Genomic DNA, 20088 nt, shown 5'->3' on the forward strand with positions numbered 1-20088 from the left:
AAAATCCCGTCACTGATGCCTATTATTGGTAGGTTTTCATATATGGTAGTTTAGAGTGTACACATGAGTGCAATCGTCCGCCGCTCGTGGTCTCGCGGTAGCGTTCTCGCTTCCCGAACACGGGGTCCCGGGTTCGATTCCCGGCGGGGTCGGGGATTTTCACCTGCCTCGAGATGACTGGGTGTTTGTGTTGTCCTCATCATTTCATCATCATCCAGGAAAGTGGCGAAATTGGACTGAGCAAAGATTGGGTAATTGTACGGGCGCTGATAACCACGCAGTTGAGCGCCCCACAAACCAAACATCATCATCATCACATGAGTGCAATCAGTATTAATATCAATAATTTACATTATTTCCTAAAGTGTAGTTGCAGCATATTTTTTACAGTAAAAGAAGCTGTATTCAGATAGAAGACTTGGACACTACACTCATCTGCTACGAATGATCCTGTTGGGTGCACTCTACGGGCCATTAAAATGGCAACATGTTCTGTACTAAGTGCTTGACTGAGGAATCAACTTAAATGCAGTAGTAATCTGATAGGTAAAAACTGGCATTTATACAAACATACAAAACATATGTCATTTACACAAGTGAAACATTATTTTACCAAGGCTTGTGGTTTTTAATTCACAGCCATATTTCCATGGATCATCATACTTAAAATAACACAAAGTTAATAACTGAGATGCGCCATTTCGTCTGTTTAGCAGACAATCGTAAGAAATCTAAAGACAAATTAATAGCAGCAATAAGCGAGATTTCAGACGTAACTGTTCTTTTTTGTTTTGTTTTTGTTTTTTGTTTTTCATCTTCTTTCAATATACACTGAATAGAAACTCATTCTTTTTTTAATTTTTTCGTGCGGCCCTACAGTCTGGAGCCGAGCAACCGCTACGGTCGCAGGTTAGAATCCTGCCTCGGGCATGGATGTGTGTGATGTCCTTAGGTTGGTTAGGTTTAAGTAGTTCTAAGTTCTAGGCGTTTGATGACCTCAGAAGTTAAGTCGCATAGTGCTCAGAGCCATTTGAACCATTTTTTAATTCTTTACCTAAATGCAGTGTTATTTCATGCCGGAAGCTCCCACAGTCAAACAACAGTAATCATCCATACCTTTCCCTCACACTAACTTTTCTCACAGACAGTTTATTAAAATTTTTTCCTCCCTTTTTCTTACTACATTATTACTTCTCGCTGGGAATTGTAATAGAAAAAAAAATCCTCGTCTTTGGAAACAGACTAACTTTCTTAGATCCAAAATAGGAGGAAGGGAAACATCGGTGGTACCTTTTTTATCACTTTATTGCAGATCGACTTCAGCTGCTGTGTACCTATCTTCGGTGCAATTATATTCAAGTGATGACGACTCATCGTAAATATAATTGCAGATGGTACCTCCTGATATTACAGATAACAAACAGTTAATTGGGTTTAACTGTTTGTTATCCTTAATATCAAATGTTACCATGCGTTATTTTATTTACAACGAGTCATCATGACGTGGATATGATTGCATTGAATATAACTACGCAGTAGCTGAAATCGATCTCCAATAAACAGAATAAAAATTTACAGCCGGCGGTGCCCGTCCTCCTATCATGGATCTCATAAATACGATTTGGAGCACACTGTTCCTTATGGAAACAAACCTGAAGATAACTTTCTTAGTCCTAATACAGCACTATAACACTTTTTTTTTCTTTCAAGGTACCGGTAACGGAAAGGGGAAAAAGAATAACCTCTCCTTCCTGATCTTACCTCGCGTCTTCACGGGATCGGCATATTATTCTGGATGTAGCAGTGATAGCGTTAGAGAGTGGCCGTATGCCTTTCCTGTCGGCACCCCATGCTCCCATCATCTGTTGTTGAGATCTTCACAAGAGGCTCCTACTTGATAAAGAGTCTGATAAAAACAAAAATAGGCTTAACATAACTAAAACTAATAAAACCGGAGGTGGAAACACGTCTTCAAGCTGGTTCTGCAAAACCTGCAAAGCTGACTATAAGGAAGGAATGAGTCAGTCCTCAAATGCAATGTACGGTTCCATACCCGGTGTGCAAAAGTATGTGCGAACCAAAAAAGTATTTTATTGGTCTAGATACCAACCAGAATGATAAACTGATATTGAAATATTTCAGTGTAAGTTCAAAAGTAGCCTCATATTTTATACAATGAATAAGTTTTAAGGGATAAATTTGTTTCTAATGTCTTAAACATTAAAATTAAAGTTGGTTTTACACTTATAATTTTTGTATTTGTGGCTTTAGTTGGTCAAATTTTTATTGGTACAACTTATACAGTAATATCAGTAGTACAGTCGAGAAGTCCTGCTTATACATTGTACCACGTTGCATCTCTCCACCTATTTTATTACATCTTTTAGATTGTAAAAAATCTATTTTTCAACTTTCGGCATGTGTCCCTAAAAGAATGGGCTACACATCATTAGTATTAAATTTAAAGTTACAAGAGGATTGCGTTATGATGTTACAAACATTCAGGGATGATGGAGAAGGGTAAATCTATCAATATGAGGTATGGGACTCCGCACCAGAAACGACCGAGTAGAAAGTTATAAGCGAAAATCATTGTCACCTCTAATTTTCAATGCGATAGGGTCCGCAGCAGCGATGAATTTTTTGAATGAAATCTTGAAGCCTTCAGCTGCCATTCTCTTTTTTTTCTGTACGATTGTACAATTTCGGTCTTAGGCCACTTTCAATATCTAAAACGTTTCTTGAAAATTCTGCCCACCTTAAAAGACACGCCACCGACATACGGTCTGCCGATAAGCTGTCCTGATCTGAGAAACATCGGATTAAATGTGTTTTCCGGCCTCCAGCAAAAGTGAAATCGATGCTGGGCTCTGTTAAAGACAACCTCGGCCTGAGGAGACCAGGAATATACAAAATCCCGTGCCAGTGTGGGAAATCTTATATTGGCCAGACGTGTCGTACGGTCAAAGACAGATGCGACGAACATAAACGTCACACGAGGTTGAGTCAGCCAGAGAAATCTGCGGTTGCTGAACATTGCCTTGACACGGGACACGGCATGAATTATGAAAAAACTAAGATTCTCTCGCATGCTTCCACATACTGGGACTCCATCATCAAAGAGGCGGTCGAAATACGTATAAGCAGTGACCTATTGAACAGAGACACGGGGTTTCACCTGAGCAAAGCCTGGGAACCAGCCTTGGCGGCACTAAGGAATCGTCAGCCACAGATTAGCAACCGCGCCGAGTCAACGCAGATGGGAAGCCTTAGCGCAGATGCTTAAATCGCGCGCGCGAACGGGGTCCGTCGCTCCCGGCCGCATTTTCCCGCGCCGCGGCGCGCTTCCGCAGACCGCGACCCGTTTCTTCAGCAGAGGACTCTGGTATTCGACGCTGTCTACGATTGGTCTTCGATGACGTTATGCCCCGCTGGCGCCTGCGCTGTTCTAGAAAGCCAGCATATAAATTGGCGCGCTTCTCAGCGACGCGACAGTAGCACCTGAAGATGGCGGGCAGTTGTCTCGCTGAAATATTGTGCGGTTTCTACAATATGATCCGGCGTAAATCCCGGGAACCTATCAAGCAGCTTTCTCTAAGTCTACAAATGCTAGAAACGTAGGTTTGCCTTTCCTTAATCTTTCTTCTAAGATAAGTCGTAAGGTCAGTATTGCCTCACGTGTTCCAGTATTTCTATGGAATCCAAACTGATCTTCCCCGAGGTCGCCTTCTACTAGTTTTTCCATTCGTCTGTAAAGAATTCGTGTTAGTACTTTGCAGCTGTGGCTTATTAAACTGATTGTTCGGTAATTTTCACATCTGTCAACACCTGCTCTCTTTGGGATTGGAATTATTATATTCTTCTTGAAGTCTGAGGGTATTTCACCTGTTTCATACATCTTGCTCACCAGGTGGTAGAGTTTTGTCAGGACTGGCTCTCCCAAGGCCATCAGTAGTTCCAATGGAATGTTGTCTACTCCGGGGGCCTTGTTTCGACTCAGGTCTTTCAGTGCTCTGTCAAACTCTTCACGCAGTATCGTATCTCCCATTTCATCTTCATCTACATCCTCTTCCATTTCCATAATATTGTCCTCAAGTGCATCGCTCTTGTATAGACCCTCTATATACTCCTTCCACCTTTCTGCTTTCCCTTCTTTGCTTAGAACTGGGTTTCCATCTGAGCTCTTGATGTTCATACATGTGGTTCTCTTGTCTCCAAAGGTCTCTTTAATTTTCCTGTAGGCAGTATCTATCTTACCCCTAGTGAGATAAGCCTCTACATCCTTACATTTGTCCTCTAGCCATCCCTGCTTAGCCATTTTGCACTTCCTGTCGATCTCATTTTTGAGACGTTTGTATTCCTTTTTGCCTGCTTCATTTACTGTATTTTTATATTTTCTCCTTTCATCAATTAAATTCAATATTTCTTCTGTTACCCAAGGATTTCTACTAACCCTCTTCTTTTTACCTACTTGATCCTCTGCTGCCTTCACTACTTCATCCCTCACAGCTACCCATTCTTCTTCTACTGTATTTCTTTCCCCCATTCCTTTCAATTGTTCCCTTATGCTCTCCCTGAAACTCTGTACAACCTCTGGTTCTTTCAGTTTATCCAGGTCCCATCTCCTTAAATTCCTACCTTTTTGCAGTTTCTTCAGTTTTAATCTACAGGTCATAACCAATAGATTGTGGTCAGAGTCCACATCTGCCCCTGGAAATGTCTTACAATTTAAAACCTGGTTCCTAAATCTCTGTCTTACCATTATATAATCTATCTGATACCTTTTAGTATCTCCAGGGTTCTTCCATGTATACAACCTTCTATCATGATTCTTAAACCAAGTGTTAGCTATGATTAAGTTGTGCTCTGTGCAAAATTCTATCAGGCGGCTTCCTCTTTCATTTCTTAGCCCCAATCCATATTCACCTGCTACGTTTCCTTCTCTCCCTTTTCCTACACTCGAATTCCAGTCACCCTTGACTATTAAATTTTCGTCTCCCTTCACTATCTGAATAATTTCTTTTATTTCATCATACATTTCTTCAATTTCTTCGTCATCTGCAGAGCTAGTTGGCATATAAACTTGTACTACTGTAGTAGGTGTGGGCTTCGTATCTATCTTGGCCACAATAATGCGTTCACTATGCTGTTTGTAGTAGCTTACCCGCATTCCTATTTTCCTATTCATTATTAAACCTACTCCTGCATTCCCCCTATTTGACTTTGTGTTTATAACCCTGTAGTCACCTGACCAGAAGTCTTGTTGCTCCTGCCACCGAACTTCACTAATTCCCACTATATCTAACTTTAACCTATCCATTTCCCTTTTTAAATTTTCTAACCTACCTGCCCGATTAAGGGATCTGACATTCCACGCTCCGATCCGTAGAACGCCAGTTTTCTTTCTGCTGATAACGACATCCTCTTGAGTAGTCCCCGCCCGGAGATCCGAATGGGGGACTATTTTACCTCCGGAATATTTTACCCAAGAGGACGCCATCATCATTTAATCATACAGTAAAGCTGCATGCCCTCGGGAAAAATTACGGCCGTAGTTTCCCCTTGCTTTCAGCCGATCGCAGTACCAGCACAGCAAGTCCGTTTTGGTTATTGTTACAAGGCCAGATCAGTCAATCATCCAGACTGTTGCCCTTGCAACTACTGAAAAGGCTGCTGCCCCTCTTCAGGAACCACACGTTTGTCTGGCCTCTCAACAGGTACCCCTCCGTTGTGGTTGTACCTACGGTACGGCTATTTGTATCGCTGAGGCACGCAAGCCTCCCCACCAACGGCAAGGTACATGGTTCATGGGGGGGAAGTTATGGATATACTGGAAGAAATTGAAATCTGCGTGCATATAAAAGATCAATCAGACAAAGTTTTAAATGGGCAAGAAGACCTGCAAAAATGGGAAATTCCTAGACAACTTTCTACAAGTTCTCTGGCGAAGCGTCACAGATGCATAGAATGTAATATTATTGCTACACTCATTAATAAATATGACTGCAATGCGAAACATCACGCAACCATAAATCAGTTTTTACTAGACGCTCGTGGTTCTCAATACTATTTAATTAGAATAGTGTGATAAGTGTGATATATAAGATCTTTGTACCAACTATTCAAAAATGACGTGCTCCTACAATAACAGAATAAATATTTACATTTATTTTAAATAAATTCCATACAGTCATATTTACAGCAATGATGAACGGTAATTAAATATAACTGAGAACAAAAGCATGTGCAGGTTGAGTAGCAAATTTCTGCAACATAATTATAATCTTCCTTGTGTTAAGTACGTTATATCTAAGGGCTTTGCAACAACTTCTCGAAAGTAACATGCTGCTAAAATAGCGTGAACACCTCGAACTAATTTATGAGCATAACGTGATGTCATAGAAGCAACGACGTATATCACATAATCTGTTACTAAAAATCATCCATAAAGTAATTTTTAATGCGCCTATCATATCTTCAGATGTGACTTGTTCCTACATCAAAATCACAAGTGTCACTAACGTATCCAATGTATGAAACTTCCGTTTTAGATACTTGAAAATGGCCTAAGGCCGAAATTGTACAATCGTACAGAAAATAAAGAGCGTAGAAGCTGAGGGTTTCAAGAAATCATTCAGAAATTGTCACCTCTATCAGTGGAATACATGTACCGGTACTGTTCTTACTAACGGTTAGCGTAGGTAACGTTAAGAGGTGGTAGTACGCACCAAATCAAGAAAAAAAAGTTTAGAAAACATGGGCTATACCTGCAGACCTATGAGCGCTTGTTCATCTTTCGCTACTGCGAAACACATTCCTTCTACTGAGTTTGTGCTCATACGTCTGAAGGTATGCAGTTTAGAAACCATATTTCTTGCATACATTAACATATTACTTGTAGCCGTTTCGGAGCAGTAAGTAAAGATCGAGGTACATTAATTTGCGGTAGTTTCAAAAAACAGTTATCACAGATATACTTTTCCTTACCGATACGACAGACGAACTTTGCTTCATTAGTGATGTTTTCACTGCCAGACAGTTTCATACGATTATTAAAACAAATTTTATAAATGTTTCAGGAGACCAGAAGTTGCACTACGTATTTTTTTTATTTACCGGTTTCGTTCAGTTTAAAAAGCGTCGTAAGAAACTGTGGAATGCACGGTTCAATGTAGCTGGCTGACTCTGAACTACTTTGAACTATTTTGAACTGCAAATTCCACAGTTTCTGACGGCAGACTTGAGCGAAACTGGTCGATGAAGAATATAAAGTAGACTTGTGGCTGTTTTGAAAAACTTCATTTCAAGAATCGCTGTTTCTCCTGCAGGCAATGTCTGCTCTCACTTCGTATTAATACATTTATTCGTCGGTGACTAAGGGCGGTTCCGTTAAATTTTTGGTTTGGGCGGAAATACTAGGACCATCTGCTGCCCATGCGCAAGTTTTTAATGTACCATATCTCCGTCAGTTTTGATAGTGACCAGCGAAAGAGAGGAAAACATTAATCATGCGACGTTTACAAAATCCAATTTCGATGTACGGAAATTAGCTTTTTGTGGCAGTGAGTGCGACGGCTGGGCTCAGAGTAGTTGATGCGAAAAAAAAGCTATTAAGCCTGTATAGCCGCTAACAGCCAGACTGACTATTATAAGCGGCAATGGGGGGGGGAGGGGGGGGGGGAGAAACAGAGGAGGGTCCGCCACTCACGCCTACTTCCGATGGATGTCACTGCGCTGTGATCCGGTGTGTTGAGACTGTAAGGCACCAACGGGATCAATGGCAGTGAAACTTCGGCACCACAAACAGGCGTGCACCAGCATTTAGTTTCAAGTCATATCTTAAGACTTTGACTACCATCGGGATGCACGTGTGCCACGATAGATTATCGCAAAACTACTGTATGTTACTGCTATGTGTAAATGTCGCACTGTTAAACGGAAGCCTACTAATGGTTGTCAGATTACTACAATTACAGATAGGCTGTGCTGTCCTCACGTTTTATTGTTGACTCTCTTCTCCATATTGTCACATCTAACTACGAGAGTTAGAACTTTAATAGAGGCAACTATTTATTTACAGCTCGTACAAAATAGATACGTGTTTCAAACTTTTACTGACCTTCAAAGTAGTCACCCGCATTGTGTATAACCCGTTGCCAGCGATGTGGAAGTTCAAATGGTTCAAATGGCTCTGAGCACTATGGGACTTAACATCTGAGTCATCAGTCCCTTAGAACTTAGAACTACTTAAACCTAACTAACCTAAGGACATCACACACATCCGTGGCCGAGGCAGGATTCGAACCTGCGACCGTAGCAGTCGCGCGGTTCCGGACTGAAGCGCCTAGAACCGCTCGGCCACAGCGGCCGACATGTGGAAGTCGTAGGATACTCTTAGTAGAACCAGTTGTGTTGACAATTCGAGCGGCGCGGTCTATTGCCCAACGAATTTGTAGCAGTTCTGAAGCGAATGCCGTGAAGTGTTTCCTTCAGTTTAGAAATCGAGTTGAACTCACGAGGGCATAAGTCAGGGGAGTGCAGTAGGTGTTATAGCACTTTGCAGCCCCATCAGTCAAACAAATCAGTAACAGCTTGCACTGTACGTGCTTGAGCTTTGTCCTGCAAAATGATGGCAGGTCCTGCGGAAAGTGTCATCACTTCTGTCTCTAAGCTGGTCGTAGGTTGTGTTCCAAAAATGAACAGCGTACAGACAGAAGTGGTGACACTTTATGCAGTACTTGATCATCATTTTGCAGGACAATGCTCAAGCGCATACACTGCAAGTGGTTTGCACAGGACACACTTGGGTGGAGATTTGCGTCAAACCAGTCTTCGCACTGATGTCTAGAACGCTCTAAAGTCCTTCCATTAGCACAGGAATTGTATTCGCAGTTGCGCATAAGAACCACCATGGGCTGTATACTGGGAAGACGACAGTGAAAATTTGTGCCGGAGCGGTACTCGAGCCCGGATTTCTCGCGTGTCTTAACCGCTTCAGCTATCCGTGCACGAATCACGGTCAGACCCAAACTTTCCTATCCCGCCATCCATGCGTCACAAACTGCGCTGTATATTTCCATCCAGAAATGACATATTTATTGAGAGTCGAGGGCCTGGTCTTTCCGAATAATTACGATATAGCAATGTCTATGTTATTAAGAACAGAGGCACTGCTATTTCATCTTTACATTCGGTTTTGAAGTTTATCTGCAGTAGAGGCAAACAGTATAAATGGCGTTAGTGAATCGGAGTTATTTCAAGTATGCGCCATTAATTCTTATTCCTTCTTTCTCAGATTAAATTTTCTGTCACACTATTCCTGACCAGTTTCAGTATTTTTGTTTTTTTATATTAATTTCGTTAACTAGTTCTGGTAAGTGTCGTGGACTTTTGCTCTGGAGTATATGATGTCCGTGGTATTAGTGATACATAAGACATAAAAATAGATCGCCTTTTTACATTCTTTTTTTTCTTTCTTCTTTTAACACAATGTTGAGTATGCACTTTGTCATTAGTTAAATACTGTAACGTAATAGCTGACCAAATAGATTGCCAAATTACAGTGAAGACTTTTTTTTTTCTCAGTGGCGAAAAAGTCTTAACCGCTTTGGTTATTTGTCCACGACCAGACCCAAATATCCATGTGTCGTCGTTACTGTTGCCTCTAATGCAGATAAACTTCAAAATCTGATGTAAAGATGAAATATCAGTGCCTCTGTTCTTAATAACAACCCCCACTCGCGCACTTAGTGTAATTCCCGTACAGCGGATGACATTTTAATTGAAAGTCGCTTCTTGATATCGGAGGATGAATACGATATTGCAGTGCCTGTGTTGTTGACGAGAACGATGCCACGTTCCCCGAAGGAACTGCAATATCACATCGTTATTACGCCCTTTTAATTAAGAGGACGAAACACAATTAACTTATCTCTCTCAAATCGTCTTCTTCTCCGAAAAGAGGAAGACAGATGAACGTCCAGGGACCAATAAATGTCTTTTCAATTATACTGACCTCAATTTTTTTCTACTCTGGAGACGGAAAAATAATGATACGCAACACTGCACATGTCATGCTCGAATATTTTGCTATTTAAAAACAGTTTGAGCTTCGGAAAATATGCGTCTTTGTCAGAATTGGTCATTGAAAGAAGAGGTGCACGGCATGGAGAGTGTCTAGGAAGAAGGATATGAGATGAACATCAACAAAAGAAAAACAAGAGTAGTGGCATGTAGTCGTATTAAATCATGCGATTCTGAGGGAATTAGATTAGGAAATGAGACACTAAAAGTAGTAGATGAGTTTTGGTATTTGTGCAGTAAAGCAACTTATAATGACGTAAGTAGAGAGGATATAAAATTTAGACTGGCAATCGCAAAAAAAGCGTTTTTGAACGAGAAAAATACGATAACATCAAATATAAATTTAAGTTTTATAGCCGGCCGGTGTGCCCAAGCGGTTCTATTATAGGCGCTACAGTCTGGGACCGCGCGACCGCTACTGTCACAGGTTCTAATCCTGCCTCGGGCATGGATGTGTGTGATGTTCTTAGGTTACTTAGGCTTAAGTAGTTCTAAGTTATAGGGGACTGATGACCTCAAAAGTTAAAACCCATAGTACTCAGAGCCATTTGAATCACTTTTTTTAAGTTTTATAAAGCCAGTTCTAATGGTATTTGTCTGGAGTGCAGCCTCGCACGGAAGTGAAACATCGACGATACGCGGTTCATGCGAGAAGAAAAGTAGAAGCTTTTGAAATATCGTGTTACAAAAGAATGTTTAAGGTTAGATGGATATACCGCGTAACTAATGCAGAAGTACTGAACAGAAATTGGGATGAAAGAATGTATGGTATAATTTGACTAAAAGAAGGGTTCTGAGACATCAAGGAATCATCAATTTAGTATTGAAGTGAAACGGGGGGAGGGGGGGGGGTAAAAAATTTTGAAGGAAACCATGAGATGAATACAGGATGCAAATTTAGAAGGATGTAAGTTGCAGTAGTTATTTGGAGATGAAGAGACTTGGACAGGATAGAGTACTGTGGGAAGCTGCACCGAAACAGAACTGAAGGCCACAACAACAGTATGTTTCCAGAATGAGATTTTCACTCTGCAGCGGAGTGTGCGCTGATATGAAATTTCCTGGCAGATTAAAACTGTCTGCCGGACCGAGACTCGAACTCCGGACCTTTGCCTGCTCTGGTAGAGCACTTTCCCGCGAAAGGCAAAGGTCCCGAGTTCGAGTCACGGTCCGGCACACAGTTTTAATCTGCCAGGAAGTTTCAACAGTATGTTTCTTAACGTGAAATAAATATGCTGAACTGTGTATATAGACCCTAGGTTTTTAATTTAAAAATATATAATTATTCTGAAACAAGTTACATACTTCATATTCAAATACTTTGCATAAAAGCTTTAAAATTATGTGAAGAATTTTTTTATTAAAGTTCATCTTCAATTTATATAAGCCATTTATTACCAATTAAACCATAAATGCACAACAAGTACGTTATGTAACTTCACGCAGCGAGAGATAAATTCCCAAAGCAGAAAAAGGAAATTAGTAAGCTAATTCACAAACGTAACCTGACCAATCCCGATCGACGGGATAACAAGCAGCCGGACAAAAAATTCAATTACGCAAATGCACCAGATATCCATTGCACGTGTGAGACCGAAAAACTCTTACTCTGGTCGTTGCCCTCATGAATATGCGAGTCGCCCCGGAGATACCGACGTTCGTTGCGTCCTCTGCATTGCGGTAGTCGCCGTTCGCAAGTGGACTTTGCATACAGAACGTAAACACTGACCTCCTTTTACGGAAATACCGATAAAGACAAAAGCTTTATTTCTTATAGATATTCTTGTTGACATGTGTAACATAATTCTCAAATACAGTGACTAGCAGCAGAAGTTCATCGACGCTTATAACTAAACTAGTCCAGTACCTGGCACTGCCCGGGTATTTATCTATCCCTATCTTCTGACAGTCCACCTCGTCCATCTTCCACTGCCCCTCCCTCTGTCCATCTCCTCTTCCGCCCCTCTGTCAGACTTTTCATATCCCTCTCTTTCTTTCCATCTCCTTCTTCCTCCCCTCTGTCCATCACCTCCTCCATATATTCTCTCTCCATCACCAAGCTGTCACCCCCACCTCAATAGCAGGCTGGTGATTCTTACCCCCACGTTATTTCTTTCCAGATAGTAAGTGATGCGTGTACCAAGTTTGATTGAAATCGATCTAGAGGTTTAGGAGGAGGTTTTTACGGACAGCTTTGCCAGAGTGCGCACATGTCACATATATTTAACTTAAGTCACGCGCATTTGACACATATTTCACTCGCATCTCTAGCGAATCTTACCCTGCAGCTGCGTTTTCTCGCAGTTCAATATTTATCACGTCATACCGTCTGAACAATGCGTCGTAAAGTTATGTAATTTTGCAGGTACATTCAGTGGTATATTTGGATGCTGTATGCGAAACGTGTTGCGTATAGAGTTAGTAGCAAAGACGTAATAAATTACAGCAGCAGCGGTACATTCAGTGGCACACATGAATACTGTCAGCAAAACGTGTCGCTATCGCTAATATAATTAGTGCTAAATAATTAACAAATTAAAACATCATGCCTGATGCGGCAATCTTACTGAATGAAAAGCTAAAGCCGGTCGTGTGGCCGAGCAGTTCTAGGCGCTTCAGCCTGGAACAGCGCGACCGCTACGGTCGCAGGTTCGAATCCTGCCTCGGGCATGAATGGTGTGATGTCCTTAGGTTAGTTAGGTTTAAGTAGTTTTAAGTTCTAGGGAACTGATGACCTCAGATGTTAAGTCCCATAATTCTCAGAGCCATTTGAACCATTTATTTTGAAAAGCTAAAATGTATTACGACAAACTTTTTTCCTTTCATCATTCTGTGAGGGTTGTCAATGAGAAAAAGTTTCCTACAGGTTTCAAAATATGTGGAAAGTTTGTTGTATTTGCTAAGTGCTCTCGTTGTGAAATATTCGATGAATAAAGTCTGAGTATTCGCGCGGCATGGGTTATCTACATCATCGAATAGCACGTGGGAAGAAAGATTGTCGGTAAGCCTCTGTATTGGCTCTCTAAGTTTTCAAATTTTCTTCTCATGGTCAGTACGCGAGACGTATGAAGGAGAAGTAATATGCTGTTCGACTCTTTCCGGTAAATACTTTTTCGAAATTTCAGTAGTAGGTCTCTCCCTGATACACGATGCCTCTCTTGTAACGTCCGCCAATCGAGTTTGTTGAGCATCTCCGTTACGCTCTCATGGCGACTGAACGATCCCGTGGCGAAACGTGCCGCTCTTCGTTGGATCTTCTCTCTCTCTTCTATCAGTCCTATCTGGTAGGGATCCCAGGTAAATGAACAATACTCAAGAACGGGTCGAACAAGCGCCTTATAAGCCACTTCCTTTGTGAATCAGTTACATTTCCTTAAGATTCTTTCTACGAATCCGTCTGGCATCTCGTTCTCCCACTATTTCTTTTATATGGTCATTCCACTTAAGATCGCTCCGAATAGTTACCGCCCGGGTTCCCGGGTTCGATTCCCGTCGGGGTCAGGGATTTTCTCTGCCTCGTGATGGCTGGGTGTTGTGTGCTGTCCTTAGGTTAGTTAGGTTTAAGTAGTTCTAAGTTCTAGGGGACTTACGACCACAGCAGTTGAGTCCCATAGTGCTCAGAGCCCCGAATAGTTACTCCTAAATGTTTTACGGCAGCTACTGTTTCCAGCGGTGTGTCATCAATAGTGTAGCTGTATAGTAATGGATTTGTTTCCCTATGTGTGCACAATATATTCATTTATTTACGTTCATGGTCAAGTGTCAGACCCTGCGCCATTCACCATATTCTCTGGAGGTCATTCTGCAAATCGTTACTATCTTCTGGCGTTGCTACTTTGTTATAGACAAACCGCATCATCTGTGAACAGCCTTAGGGAGCATTCAGCGCTTTCTTCTAAATCATTTATATAAACACATCAAAAAAGTTTTGCATCACCTCGGTTCAGAGTGTTCCGGAACATGTACAGAAAATTGGAAGGGAGATCAACATAAACATCATTTCCTTCCTTTTTATTACTCATGAAAACCAGAAACCTTCAGAGGTGGTGGTCCAGATTGCTGTACGCACCGGTACCTCTAATACCCAGTAGCACGTCCTCTTGCATTGATGCATGCCTGTATTCGTCGTGGCATACTATCCACAAGTGTATCAAGGCGCTGTTGGTCCACATTGTCCTACTCCTTAACGGCGAGTGGTTGGTGGGTCACGTCGTCCATAAACAGCCCTTTTCAACCCATCCCAGGAATGTTCTATAGGGTTCATGTCTGGAAAACATGTTGGCCACTCTAGTCGAGCGATGCCGTTATCCCGAAGGAAGTCATTCGCAAGAGATGCACGATGGAGATCCGAATTGTCGTCCATGAAGACGAATGCCTCGCCAATATACTGCCGATGTGGTTGCCCTATCGGTCGGAGTATGGCATTCACGTATCGTACAGCCGTTACGACACCTTCCATGACTACCAGCGGCGTACGTTGGCCCCATATAATGCCACCCCACAACAGCAGGGAACCTCCACCTTGCTGCACTCGCTGTACAGTGTGTCTAAGGCCTTCAGGCTGACCGGGTTGCCTCCAAACACGTCTCTGACGATTGTCTGGTTGAAGGCATATGCGATACTCACCGATGAAGAGAACGTGATGACAATCCTGAGCGGTCCATTCGGCATGTTGTTGGGCCCATCTGTACCGCGCTGCACGGTGTCGTGGTTACGAAGATGGACCTGGCCATGGACATCGGGAGTGAAGTTGCGCATCATGCAGGCTATTGCTCACAGCCAGAGTCGTAACACTACGTCTTGTTGCTGCACGAAAAGCATTATTCAACATGATGGCGTTGCCGTCAGGGTTCCTCCGAGTCATAATCCGTAGGTAGCGTACGTAATCCAGTGGATTAGTAGCCCTTGGGCGGCCTGAGCGAGGCATGTCATCGACAGTTCCTGTCTCTCTGTATCTCCTCCATGTCAGAACAACATCACTTTGGTTCACTCCGAGATGCCTGGACACTTCGCTCGTTGACAGCCCTTCCTGGCACAAAATAACAATGCGGACGCGATCGAATCGCGGTATTGACCATTTGGCATGGTTGAACTACAGACAACACGAACCGTGTACCTCCTTCCTGGTGGAATGACTGGAACTGATCGGCTGTTGAACTACAGACAACACGATCCGTGTACCTCCTTCCTGGTTGAATGACTGGAACTGATCGGCTGTCGGACCCCCTCCGTCTAATAGGCGCTGCTCATGCATGGTCGTTTACATCTTTGGGCGGATTTAGTGACGTCTCTGAACAGTCAAAGGGACTGCGTCTGTGATACAACATCAACAGTCAACGTCTGTCTTCAGGAGTTCTGGTAATCAGGGTGATGCAAAACGTTTTTTGATGTGTGTATATTGTAAATAGTAAGGTCCTACCTCACCTCCTTGGGGTACACTGGAAATTAGCTTCACATCTGTCGATTTTGTTCCGTTACGAGCGACGTTTTGAGTTCTTTCTGCAAGGGAGTCTTGAATCCAGTGACGAAACTGCTCTGATACTAGATAAATTCTTTTTGTTTCCACTACACTGCAGTGCCGGACGGTGGCAAATGCCTTTCTGAAGTTAAGGAACACGGCATCAATCCAAGCGCCATTGTCTACGACACTTGGATCTCATGGAGAAACAGAGAGAGCTGAGTTTCGCAGGATCTCTGTTTGCGACATCCACCTTGATTTTTATAGTGGAGAGTTTCCTTCTCCAAGAACGTCAAAATTCTTGAGCATAAAACATGTTCCATAATTCTACAACCGATTGACGTCAACGGTGAAGGTCTATAGTTGTGTGAATCTGTCTTACGGTAAAAATGACCTGCGCTTTCTTCTAGCCGCTAGGTACCCTTCGTTGCTCAGGCGATCGACGACAAGTTATTATTAGAAGGGGAACAAGTGATTTCGCATAATCTTTTACTTCTTTTCAATCCCCACCCTCACTCTGTGACAGGCAGGTCGTTGTTAATCCCACACAAATTTTTTCCAAGCAATAAGTGATAATGTGTACCAAGTTTCTCTGAAATCGAGCCAGTGGTTTAGGAAGAGATGTACATACATACATTTTTATAACATGTATGTATATTGATGTATTACGTCTTCCGCAAAGAAAACTTGTCGGTAAAGCACCGATATTCACCCTTTCGTATTGCACTACAAACTTTGGAGTATGTCCTTCTACATCTACGTGTTTACTCCGCGAGGCACTTTGTAGCGTGTGACTGAGAATACTTTGTGCACCTTTGTCGCTTTTCATGTCCTACTCGCGAACTGTTCGCGGGAGGAACGATTGCTGGAAAGTCTCTTTTGGGCTCGAATCTCTCTTTTTATCTTCATGGTCTCTTCACGAGGTATACGTAGGAGGACTCTTCTAAGAAAGTACTCTCACTGAATTTTGACAGCAAATGACACCATGATCCAGAACACTTTCCCGTAACGTCTGCCACTGGATGTGGATGAGCATGATGATTTCGCGCTTACTAAACGAAACTGTGACGGATCGCGCAGCTCTTCTTTGTGTCTTCTCCATTTGCTCTATCAGTTCAAGGTAGTACGGCATCGAAACCGAGGATCGGTACGAGTATCGATCAAACAAGTGTTTTATAAACTTTATGAAATACACTAAATATTCTTCTAATTAAACTCAGTCCTGGACTTCCTTTTTTATGAGTAGTATTATGTTGTTCTTCCACTTTAAATCACTGCGCACACTCCCACACATTTAATGGATAACTGTTTCCAGCAAGTCTGCAACAGCATAATCAAATAATAACAGTTATCTCAGTCAATTTGTACGCAGTACATTCTATCTCCCCCCCCCCCTCAAGGATTAGAAAGAACTGAGTCACAAATGGTTGGTTAGCCTCAACAGCCGTAGCTTGTCCCCCCCCCCCCCCCCCACTTCTCCCCAACAACTCAGTTTTCGGTGCCTCGACTATACTGTACCGTGCCACAGGAGGTAATTTTAATGCTTCTTTGGCAACTGCACCGGTCAGTTCATTGCCGTTACTTCTCACATGCCTTCGATTTTTGGAGATTGCTTTGATGTTGGAAGCGAAACACGGAGATCTTGATATTATGAACTGATTTCTCTGTTGGAATGGAAGAATTGCTTTGTCGGAGATGAGGAACTTCACAGCCCGAAAATGTCTCATCTGCTGCAGTACTCTAGAGACCGTAGACGGTTTCGGCGAACACTGAGTCAAAGACTTCGGCCTTCAGTCCAGTAAAAGAGATTTCATGTCTGTAAGCGCCACTCGTCCCACTCCTTGATAGCCGTCTATGATAGCAGCATAGACCAGATACAGATAGAACTGTGTACCAAAGTTAATAGTTAAATGAAATGTAATATTCAATGTCATTTAGTACTATTCAAGTAATAAACAGTTATTAATGTGTTCAGCGGCAGTACTAAATATGTACAGGGTTATTACAAATGATTGAAGCGATTTCACAGCTCTACAATAACTTTATTATTTGAGATATTTTCAAAATGCTTTGCACACACATACAAAAACTCAAAAAGTTTTTTTAGGCATTCATAAATGTTCGATATGTGCCCCTTTAGTGATTCGGCAGACATCAAGCCGATAATCAAGTTCCTCCCACACTCGGCGCAGCATGTCCCCATCAATGAGTTCGAAAGCATCGTTGATGCGAGCTCGCAGTTCTAGCACGTTTCTCGGTAGAGGAGGTTTAAACACTGAATCTTTCACATAACCCCACAGAAAGAAATCGCATGGGGTTAAGTCGGGAGAGCGTGGAGGCCATGAAATGAATTGCTGATCATGATCTCCACCACGACCGATCCATCGGTTTTCCAATCTCCTGTTTAAGAAATGCCGAACATCATGATGGAAGTGCGGTGGAGCACCATACTGTTGAAAGATGAAGTCGGCGCTATCGGTCTCCAGTTGTGGCATGAGCCAATTTTCCGCGGGCTACGCGTGAAACTTGCCCGCAAGCGTTCAACCGTTTCTTCGCTCACTGCAGGCCGACCCGTTGATTTCCCCTTACAGAGGCATCCAGAAGCTTTAAACTGCGCATACCATCGCCGAATGGAGTTAGCAGTTGGTGGATCTTTGTTGAACTTCGTCCTGAAGTGTCGTTGCACTGTTATGACTGACTGATGTGAGTGCATTTCAAGCACGACACACGCTTTCTCGGCTCCTGTCGCCATTTTGTTTCACTGCGCTCTCGAGCGCTCTGACGGCAGAAACCTGAAGTGCGACTTCAGCCGAACAAAACTTTATGAGTTTTTCTACGTATCTGTAGTGTGTCGTGACCATATGTCAATGAATGGAGCTACAGTGAATATATGAAATCGCTTCAATCATTTGTAATAGCCCTGTATTATCATTCATATGAGGATGGCTCGCATCCAGTTAAACATTCGTATATTAAAGAGTTTTAGTAAACTGAACTAACATTCTTCGTATGTGTTATACCAGGAGTTTTCAATAAATAATGGAACGCAATTTTTTTCTGAAAGCAGTTTGATTTTATTCATCATCCAATACACCATATTATTATCCACTCTTTTGGTTACAAAACCCTAGTTATCAATATAGTCTCCGTTCAATGTGACAGGCTCACGTCAACTTACTGGGAGGGCCTTTATGCCAGCATGATATCACTCTTCTGCTCGATGTCGGAGCTCACGGCCTGCTACATCAATAGTCCCCCCACCCCACCCCTACCCCAATCATTCACGTACTGCTTCCAAAGAGATGGAAGCCTGAAGGTGCGAGTATGGGCTGTAGGTTGGATGAAGGAGAACAGTACAGTGAAGTTGTGTGAGCTGTTCTCTGGCGCACAGATTTGTGTTAGGCCTTGCGTTGACATGTAGAAGTTTCGTTTGCAGTTTTCTGGTGACGAACAGATTGCAGGAGTCACAACTGCGTGCGGCCGGCCACAAAGCTGCAGGTCGGACAGATTTGCGCTATCTTGTTTCGATGTTGATACTTGCCGCGCCCAACGACTCACCTTGCTTTTTTTCACTGCCAGGTCTCCGTAAACATTCTGCACGCGCCTATGAATATCTGCAATGCTCTGGTTTTCTGCCAAAAGAAACTCAATAACAGCTCTTAGCTTGGAACGTACCGCCGGCCGCGGTGGTCTAGCGGTCGGTTCTGGCGCTGCAGTTCGGAACCGCGGGACTGCTACGGTCGCAGGTTCGAATCCTGCCTCGGGCATGGGCGTGTGTGATGTCCTTAGGTTAGTTAGGTTTAAGTAGTTCTAAGTTCTAGGGGACTTATGACCTAAGATGTTGAGTCCCATAGTGCTCAGAGCCATTTGAACCCATTTTGAACTTGGAACGTACCTCCGTTATAGAAGCCACTGAGAAGGCTATGCGTAGCTCCCCCACCTATCGGAACTTCGTCAGACTACAGGGGCTGAGGCGAGAATGCTTCACAATGTTCCACAACAAATTCGACATTTTTCAATCGATATTGGCCTAGAAAAAAAGTGTTTGATTACTTATCAAACGACCCTCGTAATAATCATTCAAAATCCACCAGAAGTGAAGTTATTGAACAGACATCTAGGTTGCTACGATGTATATAAAAGAAGACATATTTATTCCGTGCAAATCGCGAACCTACGTACCTATCCGCGCTGTGATCCTGGGAGCAACGTCAGCGGGAAAAAGAGCTGAAGCAAAAAGTAGAGCTTCCCATTTCATCAGAGGCAGAGGTCTTTGGGCTTATTGCGTTTCTTTAATCTGCAGACCTTGTCGTCTCGCGCAAATTCAATAAGAGCTAGCTGCTTGTTAAGTTGCACCGGGCACCATATTGCCGGCTGCCTTCTCGTGGCAGCAATTTGGAGAGGCGGAGCTGCGCGACGGAGCAACGTCGTCTGCCACGAGAGCCCTCGCGGAATCCGTCGCTGCAGAATGGTTTACAAAAGGAACAGCAAGCACGGTCTCGAGCCTAATTTGTATGAAAACACCTCACAGGTAGAGTCTCTTCCAT

This window comes from Schistocerca cancellata, chromosome 8 (assembly GCF_023864275.1).
Source record: "Schistocerca cancellata isolate TAMUIC-IGC-003103 chromosome 8, iqSchCanc2.1, whole genome shotgun sequence".
In the NCBI taxonomy this organism is placed as follows: Eukaryota; Metazoa; Arthropoda; class Insecta; order Orthoptera; family Acrididae; genus Schistocerca; species Schistocerca cancellata.